Raw genomic sequence first — 17,611 nt, forward strand, 5'->3', positions numbered from 1 at the left:
TGTACTAAAGAGATCATTCAAACCTAGGTCCCCAGAACCCATCCTTTTAACCAGCACACACTAGACCTTCTTCCAAAGTACTATCACATATTCTTCCAGTTCCAAAATGGCAGCATAGAAGCAAGCTGGCTTCATTCAACTGCCCCACAGAAAACCAAAAACAAAGTGCTGAGATTATCACCAGCAATGTCCCAGAATTCAAAAATGAGGAGGAGACAGTCTCAGGGCCATGGAGAAGTGAGAAAACCTAAGCAGGAAACAAAAACCGAACTTCCATAACCTTGATGCCCTTTTCCCCAACATGCTCAACACCAAGAATGCAGAAAACTTCCCCCCCGACTCACAATCACTATACTGGAAAAAGAGAATCAGGTGGACAACCAGCTTTCCACCATCTTAGGATCTCTGGCAGGAGACCTGTCCCTGCCTCAAATTACAGGAAGTGTTGGGAGTATGTAAAGGAAGAAGTATCCCTGAGGACAGCCAGAGACAAAGAGGGGAGGGGGGACTACTATTCCCAGCCCTAGAAACTCTGCTCTGTGACTCCAAATCAAAACAGCTGTTCAGCAGCACCACACTGTAGGAAGTTCATTCCACAAGTCACCTGGGCATGAACCCATAGCCAGTCTTCCCACACTACTGGAATATCTCCTGTGGGACGCCCCTATGCAGGAGGGGCAGCATACTGACTGGTTACTAGAACCGAGGCAAACCTGGGCTTAAGGTGCCAGCTGGTGCCGAAAAAGAGGCAGCAATCTAGCAGGAAAAAAAAAGAAAAGAAAAGAAAAAGAAAATCAAGAGGTATAAAGAATCACTAAGCAAACACATAATAAAAACCAAAACAAGTAGATCCAAACATGGGAGCTTGCAAACAGAAAACAAGGCAGAAAGAAAAGACTGGAACAAAGAACTATCCTTCAATGCAAAGATACAGATGTACATCCACAAGAAACAATAGCAAACAGGGAACCAAGGCCTCTTCGAACAGCAAAGCAAGGAACCAGTAACTGACCCTAGCAAGACAGCAATTTGGGAACCCTCTAACCAAGAATTTAAAATAGCCATTTTAAGGGAATTTGGCGATCACCAAGATAACATAGAAAAGCAATTCAGAAATTGATTGAAGAAATTTAACAAAGAGATTGAAATAGTACAAGAAATCAAATCTTGGAACTCAGAAATACATTTGTGAACTGAAAAAGTCATTAGAGGCTCTCAACAGCAGAAAGATCACACAAAGGAAAGAATCAGTGAACTTGAGAGGCTATTTGAAGATACACAATTAAAGGAGAAAAAAGACCAACGCTGCCAAGTATAAAATGCAAATGTTAATAGATCTTAAGGGAGAGACAGACTGCAATAGAGTAACAGTAGGGGACTTCAACACTCCACTCTCAGAAAAGGACAGATCATCCAGACAAAAAAATCAACAAAGAAACATCAGAGTTAAACTATACACTAGAACAAATCAGCCTGACATTTCTAGAACATCCAAGTGCACAGAATACACACGCTTTTCTATCCGGATATGGAACATTCTGCAGAACAGACTATATCTTAGGTCACAAAACAAGTCTGAACAAATTCAAAAAAGCAGAAAGCATGTGAAGTTATCTTTTCTGACTACAATGGAACAAAACTAAAAATCAGTAACAAGAGGAAGTTCAGGAAACACAAACACATGGATATCAAGTACCACCTGAATGATCAATGAAGAAATTAGAAGGAAATTTAAAAATTTCTTGAAACAACAAAAATGGAAATATAACACACTACAATCTATAGAATAAAGCAAAAGCAGCAGTAAGAGGGAAGTTATAGCAACAAATGCCTACATCAAAAAAGTAGAAAGACTCCAAATAATCTAATAACGTGCCTCAAGGAACTAGAAAAGAACAAACCTAACCCAAAATTAGTAAAAGGAAAGAAATAATAAAGATCAGAGCAGAAAGAAATAGAATTTAGACTACAGAAAATCAACAAAATAAAAAGTTGTTTTTTGGAAAAGAGAAACAAAATCGACAAAACTTCAGCTAAACTAAGAAAAAAGTGAAGACACAAATAAAATCAGAAATGAAAAAGGAGACAAAACAAGTGAGACCATAAACATAAAGAATCATTAGAGACTATTTTAACATCTATATGCCAACAAATTGGAAAACCTGGAAGAAATGGACAGATTCCTGGACAAATACAACCTATCAAGAGTGAACCATGAAGAAATAGAAAAACTCAAACAAACCAATAAGGAATAGCCAGATTGAAGCTGTAATAAAAAGTCTCCCATTAAAGAAAAGCCCAGGACCTGATGGATTCACTGGTGAATTCTACCAGACATTCAAAGAATACCAATTCTGCTCATAATCTTCCAAAAAACTGAAGGAGAGGGAATACTTCCCAACTCATTCTACAAGGCCAGCATTACCCTGATTCCAAAACCAGTCAAGGACACAACAAAAAAAGAAAACTGTGGGCCAGTATCACTAATGAACATAGACGCAAAAATACTAGAAGACCAAATTCAATGGCACAGTACTAAAAAGATAATTCCCCGTGATCAAGTGGGATTCATCCCAGGGAGGCAAAGACAGTTCAACATGTGCAAATCAATAAACATGACACATTAACAGAACCAAGAACGAAAAACCCTATGATCACTTTAATAGATGCTGAATAAGCATTCAATAAAATCTAATATCCCTTTATGATAAAAACCCTCAGCACATTGGGTATAGAAGGAATATACAAAATAATAAAGGCTATATATGACAAATCCATAGCTAATATCACACATTGAAAGCCTTTCCTCTAAAATCTGGAACAAGACAAGGATGCCCACATTTACAACTTTTATTCAACATAATACTGGAAGTTTTGGCCAGAGCAATAAGGCAAGAGAAAGAAACAAAAAAATTGGAAAGGAAGTCAAATTGTCCCTTTTTGCAGACAAAATGATTTATATATAGAAAAACCTAAAAATTCCACCAAAAAATTCTTAGAACTGATAAATTCAGTACAGTTGTAGGACACAAAAATCAACATACAAAAATCAGTAGATTTATATATGCCAATAGCAAACAATCTGAAAAAGAATTCAAGGAAGCAATCCCATTTACGATAGCTACAAAGAATCAGTTTTACCAAAGAAGTGAAAGATCTATACAAGAAACATTATAAAACACTGATGAAAGAAACTGAAGTCGATACCAAAAATGGAAAGATATTCCATGCTCACGAATTAGAGGTAGTAACACAGTTAAAATGACAATACTACCCAAAGAATGTACAGATTCAATGCAATCTCTATCAAAATACCAACGATATTCTTCATAGAAACAGAAGAACAAACACAAAAATTATACAGAATCACAAAAGAACCTGAATAGCCAAAGCAATCCTGAGCAAAAAGAAGAAAACTGGAGGTATCACACTATCTGACTTCAAATTATACTACAAAACTCTGGTAACCACATCAATATGGTATCAGAATTAAAACAGACACACAGACCAATGGGACAAAATAGAGAATCCAAATATAAATCCATACATTTAAAGCCAATTTATTTTTGACAAAGGCACCAAGAACATAAAATGGGGAAAGAACACAGTCTCTTCAACAAATGGTGCTGGAAAAACTGGATAACTATATTGAGAATAATGAAACTAGGACTTATGTTTCACTGTATACAAAAATCAAATCAAAATGGATTAAAGACTTAAATGTAAGGCCTGAAACCATCAAACTGTTAGAAGAAAACATTGATGAGTTGCTCCAGGACATTGATCTAGGCGAAGATTTTTTGTGTAAGACCTCAAAAACACATGCAACCCAGACAAAATAGACAAATGGAACTAAATCAAGCTAAAAAGTTTCTGCACAGCAAAGGACACAATCAAAGTAAAGAGATAACCCATAGAATGGAGAAAATATTTGCAAACTATCCATCTGGCAAAGGATTAATAACGAGAATATATGAGGAGTTCAAACAACTCAACAGCAAAAGAACAAATAAATCAGATTGATTTAAAAACAGGCAAAAGATCTGAATAGATGTTTCAAAAGACGACATTCAAATGGCCAACAGGTACATGAAAAAAATGTCCAACATCACTATTCATCAGAGAAATACAAATCAAAACCACAATGAGATGTAATCTCACACCAGTTAAAATGGCTTTTATAAAAAAGGCAGGGCGTAACAGATGTTGGTGAGGATATGGAGAAAGGGGAACTCTCCTACACTGTTGGAAGGAATGTAAATTAATACAGCCACTATGGGGAACAGTATGGAGGTTCCTCAAAAAATGAAAAATAGAATCATCATACGATCCAGCAATTCCACTACCTGATATATATTCAAAAGAAAGGAAATTGATATATTAAAGAGACATCTGGACTTCCATGTTATTTTTTTGCAGCACTATTCACAATATCCAAAATATGAAATCAACCTAAGTGTCCCTCAATGGATAAACGTAGGAAGAAAAAATGGTACATATACACGGTAGAATATTATTCAGCCATGAAGAAGAATGAAATTGGGAGTCTCTCTGAACCTATTCTGGCTCAGAAGGTTGCCCTGATAAAAATAATTTTAAAATAAAACAAAAAATGTTTTAAAGAATGATATCCTGTCATTTGCAGCAACATAAATGGAACTAGAGGTCATTATGTTAAGTAAAACAAGCCAAGTTCAGAAAGACAAATATCATGTGTTCTCACTTATACATGGGATCTGAAAAGCACATGTCTTGAAGACAGAATGTAGACTAGTGGGTACCAGAAGCCAAGGAGTGTGGATGGGGAAGATAAAAAGAGGTTGATTAATGGGTACAAACATATAATTTGATAGAAGAAATACAACCTAGTGTTTGACAGATCAGTAGGATGACTAAAGTTTACAATCATCTATTACATATTTCAAACGTTTTTAACAAAACAAAACACAACTGTGTAAGGTGATGGATATCCCTATTTACTCTTATTAGATCTTTACAAATTATATAAATTTATCATACGTCCCCTCCACCAAAAAAATGGGTAAACTGTACAGTATGCAAATTATTTGCCAACAAAGCTATAACCAAAATAAGATGCTATCACAGCTTAAGACTTTTAGTGCCCCCAACAATCACAAGTCATTAAAATATCCTCCATAGTAATAAATTTGATGTTTCCGCAGATTAATTTTTAGAAACTGCCAATTATTACTTAGGAATATGTATGGTAAATAGATGACCAAGTAAGATCATATTCTTTTGAGCACAATGGATATGACCATCAAGTCATGAGAATGGCTTTCTTTTTTTTTTTTTTTTGAGACGGAGTCTCACACTGTTGCCCAGGCTGAAGTGCAGTGACACAATCTCAGCTCACTGCAACCTCCGCCTCCAGGGTTCAAGTGATTCTCCTGCCTCAGCCTCTCGAGTAGCTGGGATTACAGGTGCGCGCCACCACACCCAGCTAATTTTTGTATATTTAGTACAGACAGGGTTTCACCATGTTGGTCAGGATGGTCTCGATCTCCTGACCTCGTGATCCGCCTGCCTCAGGCTCCCAAAGTGCTGGGATTACAGGCGTGAGCCACTGTGCCCAGTGAGAATGGTTTTCTTATGTGGCTCTACAGGTTCTAAAAGCAGTTTCAAAAGACAAATTCCAGAGAACATTTATTTGCTAGAATAAATGCATGTCCCCAAAAACATTACTTTAAAAGGGGCAGCATTCATCTAGGTGAATAAATTTTTAAAGCACCAGACTTTTAAAACTACCACTTAAATAACCTAATGCCTAAAACTGAATATATTAGAAATTGAACTTGTTATCTTTCTCCAAGACCTATCCGAGATCCTTTCCCAATGCCACTATCAATGACACAGTATGCTTGATATGTCAGGCTCAAATTCTGTGGTATTCTGACTCCCAGTTCTAACCCCGTATCTTACAAACAAGAGGTATCATGTTTTCTATTTTTAAATTATTTCTATTTCCACATTATTCCACAGTACAATTGAAATACTGTACTCTTCAGTAACTCCCTCTACTTAAGTTTATCAAACATACAAAGTTGCCAAGGCAGCCTTAGTCAAACGGTTTTCATTACATGACTCTGAACAGAAGTCCTGCCACCTATTGGATCAAATTTAAGTTTTTCAGCCTAGCCTTCAATATTGTCCCTTGATTCTCCTTCATTACCCCATACACATACAAACTTAACAAATCATATCTCCTCACTACTCATCAGTAAAAATCATTCTATTTGTGGAATACTGTTAAGATCACTTGTTCGTCTCACTCAGTTCACATACTGTACTCATTCTTGCTCCCAACTTCACATCATTCCCTCCAGAGTTTTCTTCTGTCCCCTCCAGTCAATCTGTTACTCTTTCATTTCCTTCAAGATCCTTCTGTTCCATTAGGCCTAAATAACCTGACATAAATACTGCTGTATTTTGCACTCCTCAACCTAGAGATCATTCAGTAGTAGAACTGGAAGAATCTCAAAGACAGACCAGACTAGGACTTCTTTTGTGTATGAATAATGTTCTAAGCAGAGGGTTAACTTTCATAAGACTGTGGTGTCAAATACTTTGGAAATCTGACAGCTGACACATGGAAGCCCAGAGGTATCCTATAACTTGCCCTAGTTTTCAGTTTGGCAAGGACAAAGCCAGAATTTGAATCCCAGTCTCCTAGGTTCCCATTCAAAACGAAGACAAATCTAAAGATTACTGCCCCGGCTGGGCACGGTGGCTAACACCCATAATCCCAGCAATTTGGGAGGCCAAGGCAGGCAGATCACGAGGTCAGGAATTTGAGACCAGCCTGGCCAACATGGTGAAACCCCACCTCTACTAAAAATACAAAAATTAGCCAGGCGTGGTGGTGCACCCCTGTAATCCCAGCTACTCAAGAGGCTGAGGCAGAAGAATTGCTTGAACCCGGGAGGCAGAGGTTGCAGTAAGCCGAGATCACACCACTGCACTCCAGCTCTGGGCGACAGAGCAAGACTCCATCTCAGAAATAAATAAATAATACTGCCCAGTAATATAATTTGTACTACATTCCACATTTTTGTTTTTGTAGAGATGGGTCTCACTATGTCACCCCGGCTGGTCTCAAACTCCTGAGTTCAAGCAATCTTCTCGTTTTGGCCCCCCCACAAAATGCTGGGATTACTGAGCCACTGTCCCAACCAATTATATATTTTTTAAAGCAGGATACAAAGTTTATATATAACAACAAGAGATTCCAGTTTAAGTATGTGTGTGTACTATGGTAATAGACACACAGAAAATAGAATGGGGTAATAAACCCCAATGGTAACAGTTACTTCCAGGTGGTGAAAATATGGTTGTATTTTCCAAATCCTCTATAATGAATACATGTGAACTATTAATGTGTTTAATTACAAAGTACTGCCCTAGACCCTGGTTGGAATATTTTATAATGTATGGTCATATACTGAATTTATGACAGTACTAATAACTCAAAAAGTTAAAACTACATGATGTTATGAAGTCAAAGATACACTCCTCAACCTTCATTTTAATGTTTTCTCTCCACTGAGGGGGGCAAACTGCAAGTTAATAAACTGGCAGCCAAGATCTTATCCGAGTTTTTGAAGCACTGTCCCTCACCAAAGTGTTAGAAGCAATGAAAAGTTTCAGGATACCCAAGGAAGCAAACAAGAAACACAGTACAAAAAAGAAATAATATGGCAAAAAGGGAAAGAACAGCAATGTCACAGTGACAATACCAGAGGCAAAAACCAAGAACTACATGGCTCCAGGGGCTTGTCAACTCTGGTACTTAATTTAAATCACTGCTTCTCACATGAAGGATCAAGAGGCACAAAAGTCAGTAGAAATTCTGAACGTATTGAGAGATGGTCACAAGTTTGAAATAGTTATGTGGGATGGTAAGAGAGAACTACTGATCATATAAACAAATCAAGACTATTTATTTTCCTTCTGGATCTTCTCCTGAAATGAAAATGTGAAATGAAAGCACAAAAGTTCTGGGAAGATTCATGGGATAAAAAAGTTCAGAACTACCAAAACAAGTTAATAAACTCATCTTTTCCTAACACTAGGTTTTTAATTGCAGTTCAAAATCCCTAATCCAAAACTTGTGGAACCAGACAAGATTCAGAAATCAGAAATTTTCAGATTTAGTAAAGGTTAATATGGTAAATGTTCCATATGTCACAAAATATTCCAACCAGGGTCTAGGCAAAATACTTCGTAATTAAACACATTAGTATTTTTTCTTCTTCTGTTTTTGTGTTTGTTTTTTGGAGACAGAGTGTTACTCTGTGGCCCAGGCCGGAGTGTAGTGGCATAACCTCAACTCACTACAATCTCTGCCTCCCAGATTCAAACGATTCTCCTGCCTCAGCCTCCTGAGTAGCTGAGACTACAGGCACATGTTGCCACACCCGGCTAATTTTTGTATTTTTAGTGGAGACGGGGTTTTGCCATGTTGGCCAGGCTAGTCTTGAACTCCTGACCTCAAGTAATCTGCCGGCCTCAGCCTCCCAAAGTGTTGAGATTATAGGCGTGAGCCACCACACCCGGTCTACCTTTTTTTTTTTTTTTTTTTTTTTTTGAGACAGAGTCTCACTCTGTCACCCAGGCTGGAGGGCGGCAACGCAATCTCCACTCACTGCAACCTCCACCTCCTGGGTTCATATGATTCTCGTGCTTCAGCTACTCGAGTAGCTGGTACTACAGGCACATGCCACCATGCCCAGCTAATTTTTGTATTTTTAGTAGAGACACGATTTCCCCATGTTGGCCAGGCTGGTCTTGAACTCCTGGCCTTAAATGATCCACTTGCCTCAGCCTCCCAAAGTGTTGGGATTACAGGTATAAAAAAAGAAAAAAGGGAAAAAAAGAAAAGAAAGAAATTATGAACCTGAAACTGATTACATCTCAGAGGTGAGATCATGAGTTGATTTTGTTTCTTTCCTGATTTTCTCAATTGTCTGCAGTGAACATGTATATCATCTACAAAACAAGACTTGTTTTATTAAATGGAGGTGAGGCAAGACCCAAGTATAAAAACTGACCAACTTGCAAATTCAGTTAAAAAGAAATAATAAGATCTTGTTCAGAGCTTAAAAGCCAAGAAAATAATTTAAAATAGCTTTAGGTTTAGAAATTTTTACTAGTACAAATTTTTTAACTAAACACCATTAGCAGTAGGGAAAAACCCTTCCTTTCAATAGAACATTTATTCACTGACATTTAAAAAGTGACAATGTTTTATTAACTCATTTTTTAACTTGCTACCTCCCACCCCCAAAATGTTTTTCTCACAGTATGACTCTGACACTCCTGTGAGAAGCGGATCCCATGTAATTGTCACTCACTCCTTGAATCTGGCAAGCTTGTGATACCACAGAACTTCTACGGCTTGGTCACAAAAAGTAATGCAGTCTCTACCTGGTTCTCTCTAGATGCTCACGTGTAGAAAACAGCCACCATGCTGCAAAGAAGCTCAAATTAGCCTATCTGGGTAGGTAGGTGTTCTGAGGGACAACCAACATCAATCACCAGGCATGTGAGTGAAGAAGCCTCCAGGCTCTAAAGTCATAAAGTCACCACCAGCTTTTGAATCTTCCCAGCTAAGGCTTAAGCAAACCATCTATGCAGAAACTGTCCTGTCTGAATTCCAACAGATCCACAGCACAATAAAATGGTTGTTTTATACCATTATGTTTTGGAATGGCTTGTTACAAACAAAACAAAAGGTAACGAGAAAAAAAGTGCCCTTTCCCAGTTTGGTAGCTTTATATTACACACACACACACACACACACCACCCCTAAAATCAAGTTTTTCTCAACTTTAAGGAAGGTCCAATCCAATGTGCAATTTGGCAGACCTGTTTAAATAAGACAGTTTCTACTTAGGAGGCTTAACAATTTATCTCAAATATACCCTGAATACCTATGATATGTAAGATACTTTGCTAGATTCCTAAGACACAAAGATGAATAACATATAGTCTGTAGTTAAAAGTTTACAAATCTAGGGAGAGAAAAAAATGGGTACACAAATAGTTTATAAAAGTACCTAAGTGCCAAAATAGGATCATAAAGTGTTAACTCTGCCACAAATAGTTATAGCATCATTTTGGACTTAAAAACAGCATTTGGGTCCTTTAGGAAAGTAGATGGGCTTTAGTAAATGCCTAGGAAAAGGAAGACTGGAAAAAAAAAAATGAAAAATGTGGGCCTCATTGTATGTTATGTTTAGATTGTGAGATTATGAGTGTTTTCTGTTGTCCTTTTAAATTTACCGTATTTGCTATGTTTTCTATAGTAAGTTATGTATTAGATTTTTTGAGGGAAAAAATAATATTAATCTTAATTTTTTAAAAAATGTGTTTAAACTACACTTGAGAGGTCATTTAAGCAGTTAACAGGTAATACATAAATTGGCTTGATATTTGCATGCTGAATATGCAAAATAAATTTAGTATTTAAGGAAAAATGCTAGTGTAATAAAAATTTCATAAGTATGTTACTTGACTTACTATTAATATCTGCTTATTTTCCCTTTCCTAGCCAACTATATTTACATGTTCTTCTCAAATAACAAACACTCAATAAGCTCTCCATCTTGGTCATGACATTCACTCTTTCTGTCTCCCTCCCTGTATCTGTCTGTCTGAATTTCTAACTCTGCCCTTCTCTTTACATCTCAGATTACCCTGCTTTCTAACTCTGCCTAGGTGACTGTCCCGCTCCGTCTTTCTGACTTCTCTGTCTCTGACTAACCTTCCTCTCTCTCTGCCTATTGCATGTGTCTCTATGACTATGTGTGTAGCTGTCTTTGAACGCCTCTCTTGGATTCTGCCTTTCTGACTCTCTCCGTTATCCACCTCATTTTCAATACATTCTTGCTGTTTAATTTTCCTTTTAATATTTATAAACAAGCAGAGCTGGTTTTATTAACCCTATTTTAAAGATAAGAAAACAGAAACAGGACTACTGGCATAAAATTTGAGAAGTCAGGATGTAAATCCAAGTGCTTCCCTTCTTTCTTTAATACTCTTCTGGCATTCCATGGCAAAGAACTTGAAACAGCACAACTGCAAGCCAATAGTAACACTACACACATTCAGATTATTTTCTAAGAGACAAATATGATATTAAGGAGTGCTATACACCTTTTGCCCACATTATTCACTCTGCACAGGTTAAATGGTCATGAACTGTCAACCATCTGCCTATCCCAGAAATCCGTATCATCATGTTCAGTTTGACCTATGTTATTTGGAAACCACCTCACGATACTAGACACTAGAATCTATTTTCCAACAGTGCTCCTCTTCTTCTGTTTTTATCCCTAGTCCCAACCCAGCCACATTTGGCATTAAAAAAAAAAAAAAAAAAGGACAACAAATACTAATAAAACTGAAGGGTGAATTTGAAGAATGAAAAACTATACAGAAGGCTAGCATGAGACAGTGAAAAATGGACACCAAAACTCAAAGCAATTGGTCCATGTTTTATTAAGAGAAAAGAAAATTCTCTCCAAATTCAGGCTTACTACTGCTGAGTAACACCCTATAACTTTTCCTCTATCTAATGCTTTGACAACTGGAATTTCTCTGTAATTCAATAAGCTCTTAGGAGTTCCCCAAGCTTCATCCATCCTGCTGGGCTCATTACTGGATAACTCTAAGTGTTTTCTGCACTAGCTAAGAGCACATTTCCTTGTGGGTAGCACAACAGAAGGAGGGTACTCCTTCAAGACATGAATAGCCTAGTTCCATTTCTTCTCACTTCTCCTGTAGGTGAGAAGTCTACAACAAATACAATTCAACAACTAAAAGAAATGTCTAAATTATAAACTTAGGTTAGTGGAGTTGTCAAAGATCATCCTACAGGTCACAAGTTTTATACACAGTGTGAGGGCTAATCATATATTTATATAAGCTAATGAAAAATCTATACTTTTGCTTCTGGCACTAGTTCATTTACTTATGTCTAATGAGTTGCATGAGGGCCAAATAAAAAATATACCAGTCTTTTCTTTCATTCTGGTGAGATTATTTGTGAATAGTTAGCTATGGAGCTAATGAGGACAAGGTCACAGACTCAAACTCCATGCTGGCCAATTAGCTTTGCTGTGTGTTTCTAGGTTTCATGGTCAACAGTCAACAACCTTAACCTTGGCTAAGAAACATACTGATCACTGAAGCATTAGGGGAATGAATATAGATGTATCAACAAAATCCATACCTTTCAGAAAAAATAATACAAATTAAAAATAGTAATAACAACACCACTCCAATCTCTAATATTATACTAAACCTGACTAATATGTGCCTCATTCAAATAATCTTTAATCTTTTCAACCATGCAGGGTTAGTCTAATCTGTCTTACAGATGATGAGAAACTCAATTCAGAATGATCATATGAAGCAAAGTTACATCTAGTGAGCCTGGATTCAGACCTTGGTCTGTCTTGACTCCAAAGCATAGGTTACTGCCACAATGCTACATGGCCTCTCCAGAGTGCACCTCAGTGACCTAGGACAATCAACAAAATGTTCCTATTCAGAACTAGTCAGCACACTCATTACTGAGCATCCACTATGCATAGTCACACACTATAGCTGAGAATTAGTATACTTTCCAAAAATTCCTTTTAAGTAAAAAACAGTCAAGGAACAAAAGTGTTGAACTGATTTTTGTTGTTGTTGTTAATTTTTTACAGAGATGAAGTCTCACTTTGTTGCCCAGGCTGGTCTCGAACTCCCGGCCTCAAATGAGCCTACCTCAAAGGATCTCAAAGTGCTGGAATTACAGGAACGAGCTATTACGCCCCAGCTAAAAGTGTTTAAGATTAAAACATAAAGGAAAAAATAACACATAGCATACAAAGTAGATTTTAATGGAAGTGACTTCCTGTTGTCATAGCTTTGTATACAAGTCTGGTGTGAAAAAATAGTTATCTTGCTGATTCATAACTAAAGGTAGAAAGAAGCTGGCAAAACATAGCACAGGCATACCACATCAAAAAAAGAGAGTAAAGGAAACATTTCCTAAGCATCTGAATCGGCAGATATCTGGTAGTCAATATGGCACTTGAAGTAAGTAAAAAATACATACTTCAACTCTGAACTCCAAGACTTTGCCTTGACCAACAAACCATTTTTCTCTCTAAGGCTTTCCTCTTTGGTTTTTCTCAACTCTCACTCCCTGCAGATACACACATACCAATGCCATCATTAGCATCAGTCACTAAGAAATGCCATCTTGAAAAAATGAAGGTCACCAAGTCTCCCAAACCCTACCCAACAGGCTTAAATTTTAAAGTCAAATAGTCTGGCTTAAAAAAAATAAAAATAAGGCAGGAAGAAAAAACTGTTCCATAAACGTCCATCCTAGTCAATATCTGAGTCATAAAGATAGATAATTGTTCTGCCACAAGCTACAATATACAGAAGTGCATTCTTACCACAGGTTGTAAATGAAGCACCAGCTTAATTTCAACAAACTAGGTACAAATCAACATTTGGAATCTCTCGAAAAACAGAAACACAGCAAAGCTCAATAACCTTGCACAACAGCATTTTAGGAACCTCTAAAATTGAAAACATCTAATATAATTTTTATATAAAATGCAATTGCTAAAAAACAAACTGCAATCTGAGAACTTCTATTCAGAGTATTTTGTAAAGTTTGTGAATTAAGGATGACTATCCTCATTTTACAGATAAATGGAATTTCAGGAAAATACCTAAAATTATCATCACTATTATCATAATCATCAACAATAGCAACAAAATGAGAACTTTATTTGTACCCAGCACTACTAAGCCATTTATGGTCACATCTCATCTTTGTAGACACCTTGTGACATAATGTTATTTACCTCCATTTTAGAGATTAGGAAACAGGCTCAGATAAGTCAACTAATTGGCCCAAAATCAAAAACTACAGGTTGAGAATCGCTAATCGGAAAATCCGAAATCCAAAATGCTTAAAAACTTTTTTTTTTTTTTTTTTTTTGAGACGGGAGTCTTGCCCTGTCCCAAAGCCGGAGCGCAGTGGCGCGATCTCGGCTCACTGCAACCTCTGCCTCCCAGGTTCAAGCGATTCCCATACCTTAGCCTCCTGAGGAGCTGGGACTACAGGCACACGCCACCACGCCCGGCTAAGTTTTTTGTAGTTTAGTAGAGACAGGGTTTCACCATGTTTGCCAGGATAGTCTCCATCTTTTGACCTCGTGATCTGCCCGCCTCGGCCTCCCAAAGTGCCAGGATTACAGGCGTGAGCCACTGCGCTCAGCCCCAAAAACTTTTTGACACCACCAGTGGAAAATTCCACACATGACCTCATGTGACAGGTCTTAAGTCAAAATGCAATCCAAACTTAGTGTCATGCCCAGCAGGGTCTCACTCTAACGGCCAGGCTGGAGTGCAACGGCGCAATCTCAGCTCACTGCAACCTCCACCTCCAGGACTTAAGTGATTCTCGTGCCGCAGCCTCCAGAGTAGCTGGGACTACAGGCGTGCACCACTACACCTGGTTAATTTTTTGTATTTTTAATAGAGGTGGGGTTTCGCTTTGTTGCCCAGGCTGGTCTTGAACTCCTGAGCTCAGGCAATCTGCCTGCCTCAGCCTCCCAAAGTGCTAGGATTACAAGGCATGAGGCACAGCATCTGGACACAAATTAAATTATTAAAAATACTATATAAAATTACCTTCAGGCTACGTATATAAGGTATATATAAAACCTAAATGAATTTCATGTTTAGATTGGGGTCCCATCCCAAAGAGATCTATGTATACGCAAATATTTCAAAATCCGAAATTTGAAACACTCTGGTCCCAAGCGTTTCAGATAAGGATACTCCAACCTGTAGTAAGACACAGCACTAGGATTTGAACTCAAATTTGCTCGAGTTTGCACACTAAGCTAATGCAACTTACTGTCATCCTCTCTTGTTTTTTGGACCATTTTCAAGTATTCTTCAATCAATAAACTCTGAATAAACACAGGCTAAAAGTACCTAACTACACTCTCATACCCCTTTAAAACTTAATTGTAGAGGTCGGGCACAGTGGGCACAGTGGCAAACACCTGTAATACCCACACTTTCGGAGGCCGAGGTGGGAGGATCATTTGAGCCCAGGAATTAGACTAGCCTGGACAACATAGTGAAATCCTGATTCTACCAAAAAAAAAATTGATTGCAGAATTACCATTCTATACAAGGGGAAAAATAAGACAATAAGCAACTTGCTTAGTCTCAAAGCTTAATGTCAAAAAAAAAAAAGAAACAGATGGAATATTTGTCTATTTATATTCTGAATTTCAACTGTGATACAAGGCACAAGAGCTGCTGGGGACAGGCATTAGTTGTAGCATCACCCTATCTGAGGAACGTTTACTGCTTTATGCTTGCACCTGTGTGATACTGAAGGGAGGTTATAACAGCAAGAGACAGTTGTGTGTGCTGAGGAAGAAGAGTTTAAATTCTGGTGGGCCTTAAAATCCAGATGAAGTTTTAAACTGACTCCACAGGTGGTAACGCCCTAAGGTCACCTCTTCAAGAGGAACCTGGCATAAAAACATTTGCATGGTTCAGATTCGTTTCCAAAGACACTTTCCCCCTATTTATTAACTAATTTGATCTTCGTATAGACATGAACCTGGTTTTAAAACTCAACTGACCTGGACTGGAGACTGGGGGATGGCAAGGTTATACCCGAAACATGCTTTAGAGTTCAAAGCTTTTGAAGGAATATCACTTCTGCTGAAGCCCACAACCCTGGAAGGCAGCAGGAGAAAAAACATTATGCCCACTTTTCAAACAAGGAAACTGAGGCTGGCGTAAACAGACTGCTGTACAATAGATCACAGGTCCAGCCAAGTAGCCGGACTGAGACTTCTCCCAGGACATAAGACTCCAAATCCTGTGCTCCTTCCCGTAAACAACCGAGAGGCGGCTGCACGGACAAACTTTAAAGACCGGACTTGTGATTTTTCGAAGGCCTGCCAAGAAAAAGCAGGAAGTACCTGCTCCTTTATAGATTGCTCACGCCCAGCCCGTAGCCCGGGGCTCCCGGGCAGCGGAGAAGACTCAAATGCGAGGCTCGAAGCGAAGCCCGGAAACCGCCAGCAGCCCCAGGGTCGTCTCAGGGGCAGCCTCGGCGGCCCAAGCCCCCGCCGCCCCGAGGGGGTCGCCAGGGACCCCGCTCAATGCCTGCTGAAATCCACAAAAAGCACGTCCTCTCCGCCAGGAGCATTTGGGGCGAGCGCCCAAAGCGAGCACGAGCCCCGGTGAAGGCAAAAGAGCCCCAGGAGGGTCGCTTCTCAACCGCGGGCCCGCAGGGGTCGGAAGGCGGGAGCTTCCCAGTAACCTCCGCCCCAGGCGGGGGGCGGCCCCTCGCGTCACATGAGGAAAAAAAATACCAGCAACAAACGAAGGAATGGAAGTCTTGTCCCGGGCTGTGAAGGGAAAAGTAGAGATTAAAAGTCCTAGCTTGGGGTACAGAGGGAGGGGATCTGGGGCTGGTTGTTACCCGCGCGCTGTCCCTCTCCGCTTCCGCCGTCTCCGCGAAGCTCTATCTCTTCCGCTCGCGCCGCTGGGGCGCGCGCCAGGCCTCGGCTCCGCCCCCAACGCCGCGGGGCCTTCTGGGGGTTGTAGTTTCCGCGAGCCCGGCTGCGCCCACTGAGTTCAGGTCACGTGAGGAGAAGCTGGAAAAATGGCGAGTGCGGGAGGGCGTATACGCTCCTGCCCCTTCAACCCTCCCTCATTCCTCTCAGCTATATACGTGCTCAAATCTCCTCACATCCTACTCAGTCATACCATCTCACTTATTCCGTTAACAGCCAAGTTTCTTGAAAAAGATAATCTACACTCTGACTCTCCTTGCTCATCTTGTTCACTCCACACTGCAGCTTCCGCTCCCATGGAAAATGTCTCGCTGTCATAAGTGTCCTTGTTGCCAAACTGATTGGAGGTATTTTCGGACTCATCTAACTCAAGCTTTAGTCATTTGACGCTATTGGGCATTATCACTTATTTTCTATGACACTATCCAGGTTTTCCTTCTCTCAATTCATTCTACTCGGTTTCCTCCAAGAATTATTGTTCTAACTTACCTCTAAAACACTGGTGTTTTCCAGAGTTCTTAAAATTGGGGTGGGAGAAGGGACACTCCAGCCCCGTCTCACCTGAGCTCATTGTTTGTATTCTCAACTTCCTAGGCAGACCTTTCCTCATCCATGCCCACAGGTATCTCAAATGTCTTTGAAAAGTGAACTACTGGGGCCAGGAACAGTGACTCCCGCCTGTAATCCCAGCACTTTGGGAGGCCGAGGCAGGTGGATCACCTGCAGTCAGGAGTTCGAGACCAGCCTGACCAACATGTCTCTACTAAAAGTACAAAAATTAGCTGTGTGTGGTGGTGGGCACCTATAATCCCAGCTACCCAGGAGGCCAAGGCGGGAGAATTGCTTGAAGGAGAATCGCTTGAACCTGGGAGGTGGAGGTTGCAGTAAGCCAAGATTGCGCCACTGCATGTACTCCAGCCCCCTGGGTGGGTGACACAGGGAGACTCTGTCTCCAAAAAAAAAAA

General features: G+C 39.5%; 1 protein-coding gene across 6 annotated transcripts in view; it reads right to left on the bottom strand.

Moving 5' to 3' along the window:
• Positions 1 to 16,637, bottom strand: part of R3HCC1L (R3H domain and coiled-coil containing 1 like) — a 104,497-nt gene extending 87,860 nt beyond the window's left edge. For 4 of the 6 annotated variants that reach the window (XM_033186604.1, XM_033186596.1, XM_033186559.1 and 1 more), the window contains exon 1: positions 16,553 to 16,637. The gene's annotated coding sequence lies outside the window, so the exon portion shown is untranslated. Of the gene's footprint in view, positions 1 to 15,701; positions 16,428 to 16,552 lie in introns of those variants that run through there. The other 2 variants (XM_033186569.1, XM_033186577.1) reach the window with 2 other exon arrangements.
• Between the last annotated feature and the right edge of the window lie 974 nt (positions 16,638 to 17,611).

The sequence above is a fragment of the Trachypithecus francoisi genome, unplaced genomic scaffold, assembly GCF_009764315.1.
Source record: "Trachypithecus francoisi isolate TF-2019V2 unplaced genomic scaffold, Tfra_2.0 Contig01579, whole genome shotgun sequence".
NCBI lineage: Eukaryota > Metazoa > Chordata > Mammalia > Primates > Cercopithecidae > Trachypithecus > Trachypithecus francoisi.